At 41.9% G+C, this 23534-nt stretch overlaps 1 long non-coding RNA gene across 1 annotated transcript in view; it reads left to right on the top strand.

The window, feature by feature from the left end:
* The first annotated feature begins 11188 nt into the window (after positions 1–11188).
* Positions 11189–23534, top strand: part of LOC142829861 (uncharacterized) — a 46820-nt gene continuing 34474 nt past the window's right edge. The window contains exon 1 of the long non-coding RNA XR_012904736.1: positions 11189–11288. This is a non-coding gene — a long non-coding RNA (uncharacterized LOC142829861). The remainder of the gene's footprint in view (positions 11289–23534) is intronic.

Raw genomic sequence — 23534 nt, 5'->3', positions numbered from 1 at the left:
CCTTTGCAGTGGCCTTCAAACAACCACTAGTTAGGGTGTGTCAAGTTGCAGTGAGTCTTCCTGTTGGCCCTGACCATACTACCATCAGTCAAAATGGAGCATAGTGGGCAAGTAATTGGAAACCATAAAACCTCTCTGGACTTTATCCTGAATTTCAGGCTGGGTCACTGTCCTCATGTGGCTTCTCCAGCATGTGGATTTAGCATCTCCAGTATCTATCTTTCACAGTTCTGAATTTAGCATAAATATATGAAGATATAATCAGCTGCTTATGGAGTTTTTCCAAGTACAGTGGTTTGTCTTATGAATAATTTCTCTGTAATGTGCTGAGCCTGTTTTTTTCTTCAGAACTCTTCTTCTAATCTTGTTTTCATAGCTTGTTACCTCTCTGACTTTCAATTAACACTTCATCTGGGTTCTTTACTTACACCTAGTAGGTGTAGCATTTTGAAATACCTCTGTAATGCAAATTTAGTCCTGTCACTTTTGCTAGGGGCACTGTAATGTGTAGCTTCTGCTCCCGTAATTCTGTTGCTGTTTTGCCTTATAACTTTTCACAAACTCTGGATTAATACAGGTCAGTTGATAATTTAGGGACAGGTGGCAGTATGTTGCCTGGCCAAAACCCATTTATAATCTGAAAGCTCTTGTGGAAGCAATGCATAATTTGAATGAGGTAATAGCTCATTAGATACATGTTTGGGAAGCGTTTGAGGATGGATAAATTAAACCTGATGAGTAAATATTATTAAAGAAACTTTTTTAGTATCCTTTTAAAACTTTTTCACAAATGACATGATACTTAAAGCAGCTTCAGGTAATGACAAATGTTTCAAGCAAACAACTCCTGTTTCTAGAATCCTATCTCTTACCATGTCTCATGTTGCATGTGAACACAGCACAAAACACTGCTCAAAGTTTCTTTGCTGAGCATTTCAGGAGTAATATTGCCTTACAAATGTGGAGATTCTCATGCTAGTTATTCCATTCAGTCTGATTCTACCCTGTATGGTACCCAACATTTCCCTGCAGAAGCAAAGAGCAAGCTCCAGGATTTCTTAGCAATCAAACACAGCTTTGGAAACATGATGGAAGAAAACACAACAGCTGAGATCTCTATGCAGTAAATGTTTTTTGAAATGAGGGCCTCAGTTTTTCCAGCATGTTAAGCAGATTCTTTTTTAGTCTAGAATATAATGAGAACTGAGGCTGAGATCATGGTAGCAAACCCTTAAGAGTTATCAATGAGTGTAATGGAGCAGTTAGTAGCTGGCTTGGTAGAGACTGTTGTTATGGAGCTTTTAAAAAAAATAACTGTGGCATCCAAGCTCTGCTTCTGCTTATTTTAAGGTTTATGTGCAATGGCTAGTGTGTGCCTGCCCTGAATTACAGTGCAGTTAGGTTTTCTGAACCAATCCAGTCACTTGTTGCCAGTGAGATTCTTCCTTGATGTGAAGACACTTTAAAATAATTTGATCTGTGTGTGCAGGTCACATAGTTTCAGCACTCTAGTAATTTTACTATCTCCTTACTTTCAAAGGCCAGGGACTTATATACATGTAACTTCCCAAACCTTCAGACATACTTGCATTTTCATAAAGCTAGAGCTACATGGGCTGAGCTCTGTGTCCTTTCCTGCTCTGTGGCTGCATGTTCCACTGTGGATTTACTTAGACTGATTTTAATCTTAATCGTTTTCATCGTGATCATTTTATTTGAAAACAAACGTTTAAAGGCTCCCAGTGAAACAGCTGAAAAAGAAGGGCACTGTCTTTTTCCTTCTAATAATATTACCTGATTTGATTTCCCATTAAGGAGAAAATATCAGGTAGCTTTGGACCTGGGTTATTGCCTCTCGAATTAGGGTGTTGTCCCCGTCACTGGTTAAATGATGCAGTGCAATCTTAATACATTAATGCCTTTAATGAAAAATATTGTTTCTAACTTAGTAGAGAGAGGATATTGATTTTATTATTGGAACGTGTTGGGCAGCCTATTTCTGCAAGGGAAAATGTTTCTGGAAAACCTGCCATCAACCAAATCTCCTACCCTTTTAGCTGCTGTACTATTTTAAGGTAATAGTTGCAGTGGATATCAATTTGTATGTTACTGACTGCTTATAATAAGATACACTATACTGACTGGGAAAATTTTGATTTGTTACACTGGTTTAGATCCAGGATAATACAACTGGAAAAATCTACACAAGAATAATTGAGTAGAATTTGCCCCCTGTTTCTGCCAAGTTGCTTATATTTTTGTTTTTTATTTCCACATACAGTCTACATTACTTCCCTACTGTGTTCTGTTGTCACAGCATTTTTGCCTGCCAATGATGAGCAAGCTCACTAACATAGAGGGCAACTGCCCTGAGGCCCTGTGATTCCAAAGAGCCTGGGGCTAGCTGCCACCACTGCTATTGCAGTAACAGTAGTAACCAGAGCCCTGGGCCCTTTAAATCGCCACTGGAGCCCGGAAAAACTTGCTCTATGTGACACTAATGACTGTTTGGGGGAGAGGGGGACGTTCAGTCTGGGCAGCATTGAGGGCTGGCTGCCTCAGCCCCGCCCCTTCCACACCATGTCTCACCCCTTCCAGGAACATGGAGCCAGCCCCTCCTCTACCTTGGCCAATGGCCCAGCAATTCTGTCAGCCTCCTTGATTACGATAGACTTTTCTTGGGGCTAATAATATATATAACCATCTCATGGTATGCCTGAGCTGGGCAATCAGAAAATGAGTATCAACCACAGATACCTCACATGTTTCAGAGAGGCATGTAATAGAAAAACTTGGGTTGTCTGTTCAACAAGATATCAGTTTGGAAATAGTGCTTAGTGTTTTTCATTTTCTTTAGGAAGGGAGAGGTTTGAAAGGCACCTCTGTCTTGTTTATCAATACAGAGAATGGACTCTAATTATCCTCCACGTACTATGTCCAAGATCCAAATCCAGACCTGCTAAATTGAACCCCTGGAGACTGAGGTCTGCAGCATCGCTTTCCCGGTAAATGAAGACAAGGCCTTTTAACTATGGGCGGGGACTGTCTTGCAGTGTGTTTCCACAGTGCACAATGAGGCTTTGATCTGGGTTGGAGCCTTTAAGCACTGCTATAACATCAATATTGTTTTGAACTCCATACAGCACCTATAGTAGATGAGAACAGTGTGATATAAACCAAACCAGAACGACCTTTCCCAATGCCTTACTAACCTGTTGGAATTCTCCGGAAGAATTAATAATGGGTGATGATAAATATTTATCATAGTTCTGTTATCTGAGTCTTGTGGAAGAAGTAGGTTTTTAGATGGAGTTTAAATGATGAGAGAGGGTAGGATCTATAGCTCTGGGTTTTTTGGAGGTCGTCTATACAGTGGGTTGGGGTGGCTTCACTGGAGAAGAAATGAATATAGGGAAAAGAGAAAAGCAAATGAAAGGGACCTTTAGGCTGGCATTGTTGCGGATGTGAAAGGGGTGCAGTAGACGGTGGTGAATAGTGCTGGTTATAAAGCCTACAGCTACAGATGTATACACGACCCTGGGCAAGGTGTGTGTGTTGGGGTAGGGGTAGGGGGAGGGGGAGGCAGTTCTGCACCCCTAGGAAGGGCCTCAGCTGGAAGGGGCAGAGCCGGGGCAGCCAGCCCTCAGTAGGTCCGGAGCATGGCCCTGGTCCCTCTACCAGCCCCTAGAGCCTGGCCCTGGAGTAACACTCTCCTTCTCCCCCACCCGACATAGACTACATATCAGAAAAGGTACATGGTTCATCTACTACAGTACAGTATCCTGTGTCACATAATGGTCTGTCTTCAGATCTTTCAGAGGAAGGTGATAACTCCTGGCCTGGAATCAGGACAGATTGATTTTGCAATGCTGGTGTCTTTGCTACTTAATTATATGCTATTGGGTGTTTTTTACTTTCCCCATAAATAAAATTAGAAGCTGAGGATGAGAGGTCGTCACCTTTCTCACCTATAAAGGGGAAGGGAGTGGAACCAAAGTGTAGAATTAACCACATTGAAGAACTTACTCATTTGCAATGAAGTCTTTCATGTATTCTCTTCTTTCCAAAAGTGAGAAGAACTAAAAGCAGCCACATCAGTTAAATTTGCTGTAATGTACTCCTGTGTCTCCGAGCCAATGCCACTATCCTACACATACCACATCACATGAAACCACTAACCCTAACCATGAGACTGACACATTCATGTCCCTACAGCATATTCATTGCACTCCGTTAACAAATGAATATGTTACAATGGCTTTGACATTATGCAACACCTGTTCAGTAGAATGGAAACAAGGGACTCTGTGATTAAAGATATTATCTTCATGACAAAGCACTGCACAACTGTTTGGCTAGAGCTCTGAGGCAAATGGCATATTTGCATATGAAAAGGGATTTGTGTACGTTTGATAAATGATGGAATAACTCCTATCTATGGCAAGGGAGAGGGCGTGTGACATACTTCACATATTCTGCTATTACCATTGCAAAGAGGTGTGAAAGGCACTACAGTGGTAGCTATGCATGGTCTGTTCTTTGACCATTAAGGCCAGGCATAACTGATCATTGTAATGTTGCCAACTATTCTATACAATAGCCAGTTTTAATCCAGAAATCTGAGTTGGAAAGGACCTGTTAGGATCCATCTGTGTAGGGCAGCCCATGGTGCATCAATGTTTTGTCCAGTCTAGTTTCCAGGTTGTCAAGCAAGGGGCCTTTTGTCATTTCACTTGGAAACCTGGTCCAAAACCTAATAACTTCCCAAGAGTGAGATTTTCTGCCTCCTATATTATGGATCATTTTCTCTATATTATGGATCTTAGTTCAAACTAAGCAGCATCAGCCCAGCCCTCTGCTTTTCTGTCTGCTCTGCAAGGATATCAAAGTAGAAGGGGGGAATTTTGGAGGCATGAGCTCCATATAGTTGAGGACTAGCTGCTGGATAGGAGTAGATAAGGTAAGGCGAAGCAATAGGCAAGACAGGTGAAAGAAAGGAGGAAATGGGACTTTCCTTTTTGAACCCACAAAAGGAGAGAACTTGTGTATCAGACTTTTCCTGCAGTTCTTGCTCCTGACTGTGATGGTGCTATGTGCCAGAATGAAGAGCAGGGAGACTTTCAGTGCTCCCCTTGTGAGTGCCCACCGAGGCTATGTCTACACAGCAGTGTTATTTCGGAATAACTGGCCTTAGTCCGAAATAACATAGTCTGTGTCTACACAATAAGCAAATATTTCGACATAGTGTCAAAATAAGGTCCAGTTGGGGGACTTCTTACTCCAACTCCTGTAACCCTCATTGTACGAGGAGTATGGGAAGTTGGGGGACAAGTTACATAACTTATTTTGAATTTAGCCCTGCTGTGTAGACATGCCCCCAGTGTGCAGGAGGAGGTGGAAGCAACCTGACTCAAAGTTTAAAAGACTGAGAAACTGTAGGTGAGGGATACAGATTCAAGGGAGGGGCAGACGGAGGGTAAGGGAAAAGGAAAAGAGCAGAAGGGACAGAAGACGAGGAAGTAAAGGGAACAGAAGGGTAGGAGCTTGGCAAGACTGTGGATTCGAGTAAGAGAGGCTGGGGAAGACACAGATACACACTGACCACATTTCCCTACCAACCCTGACATTGCATCCCTTACTCCCTTATTCTTGGGTCCTACCATGAGTCACCTAAGGTGACATGCTTTTCATGGCAGGGCCTTACTTATAATTGCAGATCCAAATACAAGATAATAGCCTTTTACTGCCAAGTTTCAGAGGGCCTGTTTCAGCAAAAACAATGAAGAATCTTGTGACACCTTAAAGACTAACACATGTATTTAGGCGTAAGTTTTTGTCTGGAACCTACTTTGTCAGATGCACTTCTACTGCCAATTTCTCTCCTAGGGCATGTCTACACAGCAGGGCTAAAGCCAAAATGAACTATGCAACTTGAGCTATGTCAATTGAATAGTTTAAGTCGAAATAGCTTATTTTGGCTTTTGGTGCTGTCTACACAGCAGGAAGTCCGAGGAAGAGCACTCATCCTCCGACTTCCTTACTCCTCATGAAATAAGGGTTACAGGAGTCAGAATAAGAAGTCCAGCACATTATGTTAAAATAACTGCTTGTAGTGTAGACACAGACTATGTTAATTCGGAATAATGTCAGTTATTTCAAAATAACACTGCTGTGTAGACGTTCCCTTAATGGTAGAGGACTGTGCTCTGGATGTAGAGATCCCAACCCTGATGATGACCCATGCAGGGTGGCAATATGGTTCTGCACAATAATTTTTTTTACATATATGTTTTTAAGAATAGAAATTTTCATTATAATAACTATGTTCAAAAATATTAAAGTTGCAAAGGCAAACACAACTTAGGAAATACCAGAATTGAGGTTGCTTGTATACCCAGGGGTGGCCTATGACTATAGGCTGACTTGGCCAACACCTAGGGCACCGCCTTCAACGGGGTGCCCGATGATGACGTCACTGGGCACCCGATGATGATGTCACTCAGTTGACGGCCGTGCAGATGGGGGCGCCGATCGCGCATTTTGCTTGGGGCGCCAACTGCCGCAGCCAGCCTTGGGCCGCTCCTGTGTGTACCTTTAATTGGATTCCCTTGTGTATATTAATTATGATATAGTCTTTACTTTCATGATCACATATTAGATTTTGCACAGGATGCCTGCCTCATTTTTTGGAGAAGTTGGAAGATGTGTAGTGAATGAGGCAGGGGCTTAAAATATGAGAGAGATGATCTCACAGTTAAGGCAGCTTAATGCCACCTCAGAGATTTGGTTTCTCTTCCTGACACTGCCACAGAGTTCCTGTTTGATTCTGACCAAGTTTTTAACCAAAGTTTTTAATAAGTGAACAGTATAAGATTCCTCATTTTATCGAGATCCAACTTGAGACTCTGGGGTCTGTTCAATTTGCAGAAGCATGGAGCCCTCAGAGTTTCAAGTGAGTTTAATGCTTTGTACATACGAAGGGCTATAAAATCGGGACATAGGCATCTCAAATTGAGCTTTTTTTGTTTACCTTTTTGGCAACTTTGGCCTTAATTGCTTTCTGCCTCAGTTCCCCGTGTGTTAAAAATGAGATACCTTGCCTGGGTGTTGTATAAATAAGCTCCTTAATGTTTGTAAAGAACAAGACACTGGTGAAAGAACCATAGAAAAAGCCAAACAATAATAATTAATAATAATAGTTCTGTATTCAGTACAGGCTTTCAATGCTGTAAGTCTGGGGACACACATTGAATGATTAGGATAAAAATAAATGTTTAATAGCTTCCCTCTCACTGAATGATGCAGAAGCTCCTACAAAAACAATAGTCTGTGATCATGTAGCTTTAAAAACAGCGTCATAATGCCTGTGCACAAGGGGATGGGTTAAAGCCACACAGACAACCTTAGTTCTGGCATTTCCTAACTCTTGAGTGCCTTACCTGGGTAACCTAAATGTTCTTTTCATAAAGATTTTTTAGTTTATATTAGTGCAGCTCTTTTCTTAATGACCAGCAAATAATGTTGATTCCACAAGGCACACTGCATAAACCAAACATCCTCTGAGACACCTTTGTTCCATCATTACTTAATTTTTTAATTGGGTGGTGTTTGGTAATACAAATGGAATAAGTAATAGGGTCATGTAAATTCACAAACATAACCAGGAAATGGTGATTATCTGGGTCAGCATCATTTAGTGAGATGGAAGCTATGAAACATTTATTTTTATCGTAATCATTCAATGTGTGTCCCCCAACTTACCCCATTCAAAGCCTGTACTGAATGCAGTACTATTACTATTAAACCGACAAGCAGAGAAGCACACAATTTAATACAATATTTGTAAAGTGGTCTTGCAATGGCATTTGTTCTCTCTTAGAAGAACAGAACGTTCCCTGCCAAACCCTCAACACACTTAAATGAGACAGATTGCTCTTCAGTGGAGATATGAGCATGACAATCCAATTATTCTTATGTAGAAAATGATGTCTAAATGAAGCAGATCCTCATGTCTTAATAGGTCAAGTAATCCATGGCTTGCTTTCTTACTGATAAGTGACTTGTTCATTTCCTCCCTGATCTCTCTGGTAAGACACTAATAATGGTATCAGTTGTGGGCTGAGGTTATATGGTGGATGTAGAATTTGACCGAAACAACTGACTCATGTAGTTCACTGTTTTCTCATGTGTGATGGTAACAATTTTTAGCCACCAACCACTTAAGCTCTTCTTTGAACCAGTGCTCTTCTTGGGTACATCTACACTGCAACACTATTTCAGGATACTGGAGTATCCCAAAATACCTATCCTGCATCTTCTCAGCAAGCCCGTTATTTCGGGCTCGCTATTTTGATGTCCCTGTAAACCTCATTCTACGAGGAGTAAGGGATGTTTCAGAATAGCACTTTATTTCAAAATTTGGCGCTGTGTAGACAGCACCAAATGACAAAATAAGCTATTTTGAAATAGCATTGAAATAAGATACACAATTTGCGTAGCTCAAATTCAAGTTACGTTGCAGTGTAGATGCACCCCTAGAGAAGAGCTAGCATTAGATACTATAACTAGTCCCTACTAGCCATTCAGATTTCCTTTTTCGTTTTTCCAATGCAGCAGAAGTCAGAATGAATCCATTTTGCTTGTGAATCATCATCACTGACAAGATAATCAGTTTTCACAATAAGATTTCATCGACTAACTTCTTCTGAAAGGATCACAAATGAAAAGCATTAAAAAAATTCTGTAGGACCTATTACAATGGTATTTTTAAAAAATTCCTAATGATGAACTGATTGGTTTTTTGTTATTGAACACAACATTAAAATAATTGAAACTAGGAAAACTTAAAGATCATTGTTTGCCAACATAGTCCTTTAAAATAACTGAACATGTTTGCAAAATTTACTCCAAATAGAAGAAAAATATCCTCTGTTAGCCTTTGCTGTTAGGAATTTAAAGCTTTCTAAATATTGCAGTGTGGGTTTAAAATGTCTAACAAAACTGCAAATAAGGAGTGCTGTAAATCTGGGGTATGGCAGAAACAATCAGAAGAGTAAATAGAAATGATTAAACATTTAATCAGAAGCATTATACTTTGTTGTGTTCTTGTTGTAGCTGCAGGAAAAGATGCTGTAACAGATCTTTAAATAGAAAACCTGAGGCTAAATTCCACTTCATCCATCAAAAGCAGCTGCTAGGAGATGACCTAATTTTAGCGGCTTATCAATTCCTTAGTGCTTGTTGGTTGATGTAACTTTGATCCTCTGATGCTAGATGACTTTTGTGCTGAATATAGCTAGAATTTAATGTGAATCTTTTGGATGGCTGCCCAGCCAAGCTGCATAATCCAAACAAAGAGAGGGAGCAGTACATGATTCAAGCTACTCACGTGTACAATAACACAAATATATTTATCCCAATTCCTTTGGGCAATCAGTTTCATGTCACCAAGCACATATTTCAAATATAGTGTCCTTGGCTTCCCCTCCCCCCCAAAACAATGCTTTGCTTTTCACGGAAAACACAAAATGCAGCAAGACGCCGACGATGCCAAGAAATAATGATAGAGTCAATAATTACAGGACGTTTTTAATGAATGTTTTCCAAGCAAATCATTGCCATTTCAAAGAGCTGTTATTTCTATTTATGTAGAGCTTAGTCCATATCTTCTCAAGGCAAGGGAATAGCTTTGTATTTTTCTTTAATTTCTTATACCACACAATTTTTTGTCTTTTTTTTTAAATGTGGATTGTAACTTATTTTTTCTCTCTCTGTCTCTCTCCAATAAAACCATCTGTGACACACATGCAAGTTAATGCCCGAATGAGGGGTGCTTCACACATATTTACTTGCCCTAGTTGGCATTATTTGCTAGTTATTAAAAATGATGATGGAGTTGTTTGTCTGCCCTATGTTTTTAATGTTATGAGTAAATTATATCAAGGGAGGAGTCAGCCCATTGTACAGACTTTTTACTGGGAAAGAGAATGTTTAGTGTTTGGACCCAGGGACTGAAAGAATTTCTGAGTCTCCTTTCTGACATTGACTCATTATATGAGCTTGGGCAATTCACTTAGGGCTTGTTTTTCATATTCCAGATGAAGTGAATGAGAACTGCATGTGATCAGACCCTTAACCTTTCTATCTCTTAATTTGTGCACAGTAAAGTAGATCAACAATCCCAGGCCTTACACGTGGAAACTGTAAATTAAATATGCAAATCCCCATTTTTAATGCATAACTGCTCATTTACGTACAGCTTTAAATTCCTGCATTTGAACTTCTGATCTCTTTTGAAAACTGGGCTGTCCATGACAAAATCTCCAGGAACCAGGCTGTCAGGCAGCAGCTGAAATTGATAATTATCTTCACATATCTTATTTTTTAAAGTTTGCATTTACATGAGAATATTATTAAATTATAGTATTTATTTTTGTTTACTTTATGGTTGGATTAACTAACCGGCAGATGCTTGAGCTTTAAGTATTAGCAATTGTAGGTAATTGTAGGTTGCAAGATGGCCTCTTTCAGGCATTACTTTTAAGCTGGTTGCCACATTATTATTTTGTTTTTATTCCTGGAGTGTATAGAAACCCCAGCTGAGACTGGGAGCCCATTATGCTGGTCACTGTACATACACAGAGAAACTGTCCATGTTCCTCAGGCTACCAAAGGGTGAGAGAAATGAGGTATTAATGACAAGGGGCTGAGGTGCAGAGCAATAATGTGTCAGACCCAAAGTTATGCAGAACAGTTGTGGCAAAATAAGGAACTGAATCCATTCCTCCCAGTGCCTAATCACAGAGCCATCCTTCCTCTCCTGTGTACATTTTCCTGGTAAGTCAATCCCTTATCTAAATTGCAGGTGGTAATTATGGCTGTGGATAGCAAGCATGTTCTCACTGGGATTCTTAAGGGAAAACTGGGTCTTTCCCAGGACATCTGGGCCCCATTCTGCTCCTGCTGGAACCAACAGATTTTGGGCCTTGACTTCAGTGGGAGCAGGACTGAACTCTTTAAAAGCACCAGAGAATAAGCAGGATAGGGATGTAACAGGCAGTTATCGTTAGAAAAAAAGAAGTGTAGCCTCAGCGTGGGATTGGGAACCAGACATTCCTGATTTTTAATTTCAGTTTTGACATTAAATTCTTCTGTAGCTTTGGGCAAGTTTCTTATTCTGTCTGCCACAGTTTCTCCTTGCATAACACAAGGATATTACTTACCTCCCTTCCTGCTGGGTGTTTGTCAGGATTAGTTAAAGGTTCTGAAGATAAAGGTCTTAATGCTCAGTAAGTATTAATATTTTTCATCATTGGCAGTAGCTACTTGCGTCTGACCTGTCCTTGGTCAAAGGAAATAACTGTGCTCAACTCAGTCAAGTTGGGTTTTCTTTCTGATGGATAAGTGGTTTGGTTGTTCATGAAGTTTTGTGTGAACTCTTATTATCATGGTAGAGAGGTGCTGCTTTGTTTTGTTGCTTGAAAGGATCATTTCAGTCCCACTATTCATTAGTTGAAGATGCAAACTGCCAACAATTATTATTGTGTGGAGAGCCCTTATTTAGGTGTGGCTGACAGGAGGGAAAATATGTATCATGATCATGTTCTGCCGTACAGTATGCTAAGCAGCATCACTAACTGGTTTGGTTACCCCATTTACATGGGAAGCCAGAAGAAGTGATCATGGGCTGAGAACTTAGAATCATAGAACACTAGAACTGGAAGGGACCTTGAGAGATCAAGTCCAGCCCCCTGCCCTCATGGCATGACCAAGCACTACCTAGATCAGTGTTTCTGAAAATGTTCCGTGGGACTGGCTGCCCCGGTTTGTTTATTTACCGGTGCCGCAGCCACAGATCCTCACAGCTCCCATTGACTCCGTTTCACTCTTTGCAGCCAGGTGGAGCTGCAGGAAGCAGTGGCCTGGTTCACACTACTTCCAGTGGCTCCCCTTGGTTGCAAAGAACAAAACGGAGGAAATGGAAGCCACGAGGTTCCGTGGCCGTGGTGCTGGTAAAATAAACAAACCGGGGTGGCCAATTAATGTGTTTCTCTAAGTGATCCTGTGGAACACTTTCAGAAACACTGACCTAGACCATCCCTGATAGATGTCTAACCAACCTACTCTTAAATATCTCCAGTGATGGAGATTCCACAACCTCCCTAGGCAATTTATTTCAGTTTTTAACCACCCTGGGTATGTCTACACTACCCTCCTAGTTCGAATTAGGAGGGTAGTGTAGACATACCCAGGGTGGTTAATGTAGGCATACCTCACTTGCAAATGAAGCCCGGGATTTGAATTTCCCGGGCTTCATTTGCAAGTGCGGTATGCCTACATTATCCTCCTAGTTCGAATTAGGAGGGTAGTGTAGACATACCCCCTGATAGTTAGGTCATTTTTCCGAATGCTCAACCTAAACCTACCTTGCTGCAATTTAAGCTCATTGCTTCTTGTCCTATCATCAGAGGCCAAGAAGAACAATTTTTCTCTCTCCTCCTTGTAGCACCCTTTTAGATACTTGCATAGTGCTATCATGTCCCCTCTCAGTCTTCTCTTTTCTAAACCAAACAAGCCCATTTCTTTCAGTCTTCCTTCATAGCTCATGTTTTCTAGACCTTTAATAATTTTTGTTGCTTTTCTCTGGACCTTCTTCAATTTCTCCACATCTTTCTTGAAATGTGAAGCATCTTATTAACCTGGATGTGGCAGATACAATAATTTCACTTGTACTTAATCCACGTGCTGTGAACCCTAGATGCTGCATATCCATGTATGTCTGTCAATCCATGTGTTGCATATATGTGTATGCACGTAAATTAATTTGTAATTTTATGAAGTATCATAATTAACTAATGGCACATTGGGGTTTTAAACCAAACAATTCATATCATGTTTACAATAGCCAAAGTCATCAAATCTACATCATAACCTCAAAGCCAAGAAAATATTGGTGGCTTACTGCTTCTTCCAATGTTTATGAAAATATGTGCTGTAATTGTCTAAATTGTCTTCATGTTGAGATTAAATAACAAGCAGTTTGGACTGGGATTCCTTGCTCTGGAGAAGCTGCCAGTGTTGCTAACTGATTTCAAAGGAGTTGTTAGCTACCTGAAAGTAATCAAACCCCAAAAGGTTTATTCGGGTAATGGAAACAATACCAGAAATAATATTTGCTACCAGTCATATGAAATGACGTGGCCACAAAATGATATATACTAAAAATAGACATCGAATCTCTAACGGCAGCCAGACTTTTTTTTTTGGCAGCATATCCTTGAAGTGCAATTATGTATAAAGCTCATCTTACTGAACACCAGCACGTGTGCTTTGGGGCAAATAGTGGCTAAACCTATGTTATGGAGATATTCTAGATTGCTGGAGATGTAAATGAAGGGTGAATTTGGCTCTGTGTGTGACTAAAGCAGGGGTTCTCAAACTTCATTGAACCATGGCCTTCTTCTGACAACAAGCATTGCTACCTGGCTCCAGTAGGGGCAGTGAAGGCTGAGTCCAACTGAGCCTCTCCACCCTGGATGTGGTGGGGGAAAGCGGGGGGCGTGGATCAAAAGCCTGAAGAGCTTCGGTCCAGGCAGACTGCCTGTAACTTGAGCTCTGCCACTCAGGACTGAGGCCTCAGGCCATGGTTTGGGTTGCCAATGCTCCAGGATTGGCCGGGCATCTCTAGGAATTAACAATTAATCTTTGATTAAAGATTATATCATGTGATGAAATCTCCAGGAATACACCCAAATAAAATTGGCAACTCTGAGGTGGGGCATGAGCTCTGGCCAGGGGATAGGATTGCCAGGTAGACCCCGCCAAAAAAACGGACACACTTGATCGTGGGCTGGGTGGGGCTGGGTGGGGCTGGCCGGGAGGTGGGCAGGGCGGGAAGCAGAACTGGCGGGGGGGGGGGGGGGGGCGGGAGTCCGGGGGCTGCGGGGCTAGAGAGGAGGAAGGGGGGAATCGGAGGGGGGGGGGGGCGGGAAGCAGAGCTGGACTGGGTGTCCAGGTGCCACGGGGCTGGATGGGAGGAGAGGGGGGCCCGGAGGAAGGGGGGGCGGGAAGCAGACCTGGGAGGGGTGTGCAGCCACTGGCCACAGCCGGAGTCCTTTGGGCCACGCCCCTGGCAGGCACTCCTTTTAGTTGTGAGCAGAAGCCGGGTGGGGGCAGGGCTGGGAGAAACTCCCCCCGCCCGGCTTCTGCACGCAGCCGGAGGCTCCAGCTGGGAGGTGGGGCCGCGACTGGCGCTGGGAGCCTCTGGTCACGTGCAGAAGCTGGGTGGGGGGAATGGCTAGGAATCCCAAACCCCGCCCTGCCCCACCCTACTCTACCCGGCTTTTGTGTGTGACCACAGAGCTCCCAGTGCCAATTGCGGCCCCACCTCCCAGTCGCTCCCCCGCCCGGCACCCAGATGGAAATTCAGAAAATACTGGACATTGCACGTGTCTGTTTTTTTCTGAATTTTTCTACCGGACAGATGGTGCAAATACCAGACTGTCCGGTAGAAAACCGGACACCTGGCAACCCTACCAGGGGACTCAGTAAAACCAAATATAGCTCTGGAGACCCCTTTAAAATGTGGTCGTGACCCACTTTGGAGTCCCGACCCACAGTTAGTGAAAACTGCTGTTCTAAAGAATCATTACACAAACCACTCCCATGACCAGCGCTCTGTGAAAGGGCAGCCTCAGGTGGTAGTTTTGCTGACCTGGCAATGCACAGAGACTTGCAGACATTTTTGGATCACAAGTGTTTCTTTATAAGGAATGGGCCCTGTCATGTGTGTCAAACGTCACATTCTGATCTCTGGCCTACAGCTACATTGCCATATGTCTCAAAAAAATCCAGTCTTTTAATACAGAGTTCTTTGGGAAACTCTTTGAGGAAAAAACCTTGCTCATTAGTCAAGAAAGATATTTTAATAGGCTCTGGTGCAAGCCTTATCTTGCCTTTCTGGCTTAACATCCTCACTGATCTTGTAGTCCAAGCATCACAGCTACAATGTTATCTCGTAAGACTGCAGAAGCTGGTTCTTGTCTTCTGACTGTAGCTTTCAGCAGCCTAATGTGTACCCTCCACCCCACTGTGTCTTTCAGTTTTGGAAATGAACTCAGTCACTGTCCCAAGTCACAGGAGAATGGGGGCTGTGTGAGTGGGAAGGCTGACACTGGACAAGCATGCTGCAAAGTTAGGGTTTTTCCCCTGCTCTGTTTGCTCATGTGTACATCAGAAGTACATCCACTGAATTTAGTGTTGTTACGCCAGTAAATGAATAAATGAAATGAAAATGATGAAGCCTGGAAAAAATGAAATCAATAGGATTTAGAAATTAAAAATTCGGTGTGGTCACACAGTATTATCTTTCCTCTTCACACCTAGAATTTTGTGTCTGGCGCATTGTCAATGCCGCACATGTCTTAGGACAGATTTTGTCCCCGACTCCAACCCCTCTTTGCTGCCATAAAAGAGTTGCAGGTGGTGAGAGGGGAGAATTTCCCCAATAAAGTCATCATAAGTTGCCCTACACTCCGCTCTGCTCCCATGAGTCCTGGGATAGGCAATGTGATTCGGAGGTGGAAGATGCTCGATGACATACAAGGGATCCTTGCAGCTCTTAGAGCAGCCTAGGGGTTCAAAGTCCTTCCAGAGGTGTACTACAGAGCTGAACCTAATCTATTTTGATTAGCGACTCATGTAAGCAGCAAAGTTCAGTTCCAGATCTGGATTGTTAACACCCCAAAGTTCCTATGTTTTGTTTTCTTTTTTAAACCAAGGTCCTGATTCATCTTGAGCTTAGTACCAAGATAGGGAAGGTATATTTGCAGATTTCAGGACTCACTCTGGATCTGGTTTTTCATATCCCTTCCCAGAATATGATCTGAAGAAGTGGGTCTGCCCCATGAAAGCTCATCGCCTAATAAACTATCTTGTTAGTCTTTAAAGTGCTACATAATTTTTTCCCCTTTTTTCCCATTTTTTCCCTTTTTATTTGCCAGAATTTAGAAGTGTTTGGATCTGGGGTTTTGATTTGGGTTTATTCTGAATTATGAAGTCTATTTCAGAGTGTACAGAAGTGCAGTTCCGAGCAAAGCTTTATTTCTTCCTAGGAGAAAATAGGTATTTTATTGTTTTTTTACTGGAGGTCATAACCTGAATAACTTGTGTGCGGCCTCACCATGCTTTTAGGATCTTCACATGGAGCTTTCTTGCCCTGCACAGAAATGAGGGTAGCTGCCTCTGTGGCAACTTTTCTGTCTTCTCTTCATCCCTAGTAGGTGCAGGGACCCATATGAGTAGAGTGAAGGATCAGAAGGTCTCAAGATGGAATGGGCAGGTGAAGGAGGAACATGTGCATTTTCATGCTCTTCCCTCAAACTTGTGCCCCACACCCAGGGATCAGGGCGAAAAAGTAAATATAGGCAGCAAGTGTGTTAACTTTTCCTTTCAACCCCTCTGCACATGGGGCTTTCAAAGGCAGCTATGACCCAGGAGTTCTTGAAAGCATGAGCCCAACATGGGGCACAAGTTCTGCAGTGGGGAAACAGAGCTTTCATAAGGATGGCCCTGTGTTCCCTCATGGATGTCTGAGGTCTATAGTGTTTGTGGGCTGGACCTTTACTTTCTTCCACAGCATGTGGGGGAGAAGCCCCACCATATCGAAGGAAGAACACAGAAGAAACTCTGTGGAGAAACTTGTGGTGTTTCCTGCCTCTATCTTTATATAAAAGTATGATCTAGCTCTGCGTTCTTTACTCCCATTAACAAACACCCATTGACTTAAATATCAGCTTTAGGAAAACCTGAGTGCAGAAGGGGGTTACTCTGTTTCTGTTTACATGTGTATGATAGGAATGGCATATTTAGGTGCCTAAATTCCTATGATTGAGTGCACTGGATCATATGGCTTCAGGGGGGATCTTTCTGAGCCAATAGCACACGGCCTAACACCTGTATCTACTGCTGATGGACCAGGACAAGTAGGGATTATGCAGGGTTTGCTTGAATGCGGCTTTTGGTATGTCCATAGGTATTTCTAACAGCTCAGACTTTTTAATGTGGGTATCTTCCCAATACCCCTGTGAGAGAGGGAGGTGCTATTATCCTCACCTTACAGATGGGAAACTGAGTCACTAAGAGACTTACAAAAGGTCACACAAGATTTCTGAGGTGGGCAGAGAATTGAATCCAGATCTCCTGGTGCCTTAACCACTGAACCATCCTTCCTTTTCCATATGCTTAACTTCTATAGGAAGGAGATCCCTGAAATGGCACAGAGAAGATTTAAAAAAATGTGGCTATTAAGAGGATTGTGACAGGATCAGGGTCCCTGAGAGAAACGTCCTTGGTGTGCCCTATGTTTTTATTAACGGCAACGTGAGTGAAATGCATAAATTCTTTTGCAACAGTGAGAGATTAGAACATATTGTGAAAATGATTTCAGTGTCTTTATACTGTGTTCCCCAGTGTAACTCATCAACAGCATCTTCAAAAGTTACTTTTATGCCACTTCCACGCAGCTGACAAGAACACTTGACATTTTGAGAAGGTTTAGAATAAAAAAAAAAACATTAACAGTTCTTGTTGATCATGTAACTCATTGGCAAATCACCACCGTTTAAATATCATGTTCAGTCATCACTGGATTGCAATCTAATGAGCATAAAAAGTAAAGTACTTCACAAGAGTGACTTGCTTTGTAACTTTTTACATTAGGAACTTGCAAAATTAAAAATGCACTTTCTTACTGTATGATATCACATTCAAAGGCCACACATATTCTTACTCTATGAAAAGCAATAGGGCATTCTCTAAATACTTATGAATTTCTTACTTACCTGTGCAAATTATGTGCCTGATCTAGCATGTAACACTCATGCAACATTCTCAGAGTAGTAAACAGGAATTTTTCCAGAGAATAAAGTGCAAAAGAGAACCTACTATTTAGAGCAGCTTTTGCCATGTCCATTTTCTGTTTTGCCTTTGAACATCTTCATGTTCAAGTACGTGTTTGGCCATTATAAGGCAACAGCATTCCATTTCTTTCTCATGAAAAAAAAATACAATACCCTCTTCCCTCCAACTGAGATGATCATGGTTTGACACTTTCCAGTACATAGTTAAATAAAAATAGCCTCTCAAATGTATGTCTGCTGAGAGTGGCTGTGCTTTATTGCACACATGACGCCACCCAAGGAAAACGAAAACAAGCATTTTGCCAGTATTAACATGAACAATAGAAATAAAATATGCAGTGATTTTTAAGTACTGTCAATTTGTCCCCACTTACCTCTTGATGAAGTTATATATTTTGACTATGAAGACTGTTTGCAAAAAGAGAGAGAGTGAGAGTAGGCCTAATTCTGTTCCTATTTACGATATCAAAAATCCATGAAAATCTAATAGTTACACACCAGTCTAAAAATTTATCCTACAGTGTGTGATTTGTGTGTCTCCAAAGAGAAATGAAGCTAGGATACACAGGGGCAAAGTAGTATAGATAGGCATGTGTAGGCTAACTTCATTGACTCAGATTGGGAGTTGACTTCTGTGTTTGCAAACAAAGAAGTACAACTATCCAATTTAATTTTAAGATTCATTGAAAACACAGGGAAGCAAACCATGTCTGAGAATAGAAAATCACCAAATATGTAGGATAAAAACTAGCCAGAAACAGAGAAAAAACTGGAACGGTGTATTTGAATCCTCCAAAACTTTGTGTTTGGAGACATATATCCACACCTGCCTGGTTTTAGTTTTTCAAAATAAACCCTTCCTCCATATTTTATATAGGCATGGGCCAAACATGGGAACCTTTTATCCAAAACATCAGCCTTTAACTTTTTAGATTCAGAAAAAAAATGGGAGCTGTGAACCAACCTGGTTTGGCTTCTATAAAACCAACCAGACTTTCTCCCCTAACATTTAAACAAAAGGTTCTGTCTGAGAAATAACAGTTAAAGTGCAAAACCAACATGCTTTTAAAAGTACTGATGCAATCTAAGTATCCGTTTCTAAAAATAGATTTGATTTGATATGGTAACATTATGCAACTGCTGATTTATAAGAGACTAGAAAGATAATACAAATGAGAAAGATGTTTCCATTCAGGAATAGCTATGGAAACAAGCAGGCCTGTTTTGGAAGCACACACTAGAGCAATCCAAATGGCAGGGCTCTAAGAATTATTTTTGGGAAGTTTTCTGGCCTGTAATAGAGGAGGTCAGACTAGTTAATTTCAGTGGTTCCTTCTGGCCTTGGAATCTATGAATCTTCACAGACTTACTGTGACATTACATCCCAGATATATCTGTGCTAGATAGCTTGCATCTCGGCTGAGAATAACTGAAATGTTGAAACATTTTGAAGTATAGGATGTGTATCCTGTTTCACTTCATTGCTTTGTTACATTACTGCAGTAATCTCTTTCCGTGTGTGTGTTTACAGAAAGCTTGTTCTCCAGGTTAGAAAACAAGAATTGCTTTCATTATTGGCTTCCTTCCAACCTCTGCCATTAATTATAAACCTATTTTCTTCAAATCTTTTCATGCTTATTTGTTTGGAGACGAGGGGCTTGATGGCACTATTGCTTACTTTGGTATAACTTACGTCACTCAGGATGCGAATAATCCACACACCCCTGAGCTATGTAAATTATACCAAGCCAAGCTGTAGTGTGTAGAGCAAGCGATACAACATAGCTATTGCCTCTCCTGGAGATGGAGTAATTAAATCAATGGGCAAACTTTCCCCCACCATCTTAGAACATCTTTACCAGACATACCCCAGCAGCTATAATGCTTCTAGTGTAGACTAGCCCTAGATTACTGGGGTAACATCAAAGGTCCTAGAGGCCACATTGTGTTGGAGGGAAAAAACCTTCAAAATGAAATGCTTATCTATTTGTTTCTTTTTCTTCTTTGTATTAGTTTCCCATTACTGTTACTTCTGTAGTGAGCTGGATTTTCTACCATCAGGAAGTCTCATGAATTGTACTCTCAATTTGGTAGTCATAAAAAAATTAAAAGCCTGTTGGTTAGTTATTTGTCAGAAGGCATTTTACAAGGAGTTTTCTGAGCATAACAAGCTCTAATTTCAGTCAGAATTATAGTAGTTTTCAGTATAAAAGTTTTTATCTGAAAATATGCCTACTAATAATTAGATCATGTGGAAAAGATTAAAAACCCAAAACTAACAAACAAAAGACTCCAGAGTTTTGTGTTCTTATGATGAAATAAGGTAATTTTCCCAACATACCACTCATTCTTTCCAGCTCTTTTGATCTTTCCTTTTGGAATCTCTTAGAAAAAGATGGTTAAAAATTCTTCTGCTTTCCCCAGGTAAAGTAAGGACAGTTTTTGCTGAGTTTATTTCTGTGACATGCAGGTCAGAATCATTACCAGCGGATGATGGAAGCTAGGTGTTGAATATTCATCACTATTTTGGGGCAGTAGATTGTACTAAATGTTCAATGTGAAATTGTAAAAGCTCTGTAACAGTGACTTCTTCACTGTGGAAAACATCTGTACAGAGCCATAAGTAAATATTAATGTAGCTTCCTGTAGGGAGTCAGATTTTAGGACATTGCATAGCGATGCAGAGCTCTTTTCTGATTCAACATGATAGCAGGTTAAATTGGCCCTATTAGCCCAAACCCAGGAATGTTAGAGTGTGAGTTATCTGGACCCAGAGGGAAGGAGGGGCATGTAGAAAAGGGCGGTGCAAGGAAATAGGACACCCAGATTCAGGAGATCTTTTGTTTGTGTATATGTTCGTTTTTGTGTGGTTTAAATTAGTAACAGTGAAAGGAGTACATTTGGAAGCTAGCCAGCATGCATACCGTGAGCAACTAGACCTCCACCTGCTTACAGATGCTGCTGCAGGGGGACCGAACACTTTCTGCACATCACAGGGAAAACTGAATTGGTCCTGAAATTAGAATTGGCCAGCAGAGACAACAGCAGCATAAAACCCCATCTGTTGCTGACTAAGCTTATTGCAATCTATGAAAAAGGAGGAGCAACAGTTTGTAGAGACTCAGAAATTTGCCAGCAAACTCTACTTTCTATGCAGCTGTTTCCTAGCCACACTGGAGCCGAAAAGTGAACCCTAGTTTTACTTGGTTGTTTTCATGCAGCCCACTGCTGCAGCTCAGTGAGAAGTGGTATCCTGAGTTACCTATTTGGCAGCCTGGAATTGGGGCCTGAGTGAAGATGCTGTTAATTTTGACTGATTGATGGTATTGGAAGAAGTACTGGTGGAAGTTCTGAAAGATTTTTGGATATGCAGCTACGATCCTTTGTTGGTGCCAGGTAGGGCTCAAACTCAAGACTGAGACAGAAGAGTAATGTGAATGGACATACCGATGTTGTAAACATACTTGGAAAGTCTTTCTGGGAGAGTGCACACTTGGGGATGCCAGCACCAGTTGAATAAACTGGTAAAGGCTGTGCAATAACTGGATGACACAGATCAACTGTGTACAATAGACCATCACTTTTGGGCTAGCAAAACAAGCACTGAGATGGGATCGCACTGGGATCGCACTCCGAGTTCAGTGGCTACAGAACTTTCAGGTGTGTAAAGCAACCTTCCTGGAGCTGTGTGCTGAGCTGTCCCCTGAACGGTGGCACAAGGACACCGGAATGAGAGCTGCTCTCTCAGTAGAGAAGCGTGTTGCTACTGCTCTGTGGAAGCTGGTGACTCCCCATTGCTACTGTTCAGTTGCAAATCAGTTTGGAGTGGGGAAGTCTACAATGGGGGCAGCACTTATGCAATGTACAGGGCAATAAATCACATTTTGCTGCGTAGGACTGTGACTCTGGGAAATGTGGATGGCACGGTGGCTGGCTTTGCTGACATGGGCTTTCCAAATGCTGGTGGGGCTATCGATGGCACACACATTCCCATTGTAGCACCACCCACCTTACCTTAGAGTACATCAGGGGTACTTCTTGGTGCTTCTGGCACTTGTGGATCACCATGGGCATTTCACAGACATAAATGCAGGGAGGGGTGTATCTTCAGGAACAGTGGCCTGTTGAGAAATCTGTGTGCTAAGACTTTCTTTCCAAACTAGAAAATTACAGTTGGCGGGGATGCAGAAATGCCCATAGCAACTGAGGTGGCTTACCCCTAACAGCACTGGCTCATGAAGTTTTACATGGGGAACCTGGACAGCAATAAGGGGCAGGCCAACGACAGGCTAAGCCTGATGCTGCATGGTTGTGGAATGTGCCTCTGGCAGATTGAAAGTGAAATGCAGGTGTCTATATGACAGGCTGAACCTTTTGGAGCATCACATTCGGAAGGTGGTGGCTACATGCTGTTGCTTACAACCAGAGGCTGTATTTCTGTGATCTTGCTAAGCCCTGCCTGGGCTTGTGTTATCTCCAAACAGAGCATCAATGTACACACAGATGTCAATAGAATCTTGCTGAGTCTCCTCCCTTGCTTCATGTTCCATGTCCAGTTGCTGACAGTCCTCACAAACATCAGGACTTGAGAATAATTCCTCACTGCCTGGCCTGACCCTAACCCCTTTGTCCATTTCCAACTCTTCATCAATCATTTCTGTTTTAGGGATAAGTGTGTCTGACTCTGTGCTATGGGAAGTCACAATCCACACACTCCTTGGATGTGGATGTAGGGTCACCTCCCAGGATTACATCCAGTTCTTTATAAAAACAGCATTTTGCGGTTGCAGCACCAGAAGGGTTGTTTGTCTCTATTGCCTTCTCTGCATTGTAGAGTGTCTCACTCATACCCCTTCACGAATCAGGCTTGAGAAATGTGACTGTATGTGTCCCAGTTCCTATGGGTCACTTGCAGCTGTAATTGCACCGATTCTTTGCCTCACATCGATAAGATCCAAAAGCTGTGCATTGCTCCCTGCAGGAGAGCATTTTGAGTGATACCAATCCCTGGTTCCCTGAGAAGACACCATGAGGCCCACTGCACAATGAGCGAGGTGCCAGGAAATGGGTTTTTTAAAGTTCCTGGGGATTGCAGGTGGGAGGGGTGCATCTGTTTGCCTGTTAATGTGGCTGCAGAGCAGCAGAGTTGAAAGCACTGGTTAGAATGGCTAATTGGGCATTGTGGGAAATGTGCTGGAAAAAACAAAAAAAACTACAGTAGTACACACTACATGTTTGTTGACAGTAAAAGGAAAGGGAGAGACAAAAGTCTCGTGTGGAGGTGGAAGTTTTTTCTTGCCACAAGGTAGGCATTTGTCGTGACTTTTGTCACATCGCGATGTGGATGCTCTCTGGGATTTGTCACAAAAAACAGGTTTTTGGTGACAAAATTTGCAGGTGTAGATAAGTCCTAAGTGAAAATACCCGTCTCGCTGGACTGCAGCTTTGGTAGATAATGGGGACACTTTTTTTAGTCTGTGGCCCTAGAAATAAAAATGTTTCAGGCAATGAGACCAGCCAGAGCACTTGGGGTGTAGAATCCCAAACATAGTGCAGAGAAGGAAAAAATATGCAAGTGCATTATGGACATTGCTCTGGGGGCAGGAGTAACATGTA

The sequence above is a fragment of the Pelodiscus sinensis genome, chromosome 6, assembly GCF_049634645.1.
Source record: "Pelodiscus sinensis isolate JC-2024 chromosome 6, ASM4963464v1, whole genome shotgun sequence".
Lineage (NCBI taxonomy): Eukaryota > Metazoa > Chordata > Testudines > Trionychidae > Pelodiscus > Pelodiscus sinensis.
Note: the sequence above shows the minus strand (reverse complement) of the source record. Positions and strands in the feature narration are given on the sequence as shown.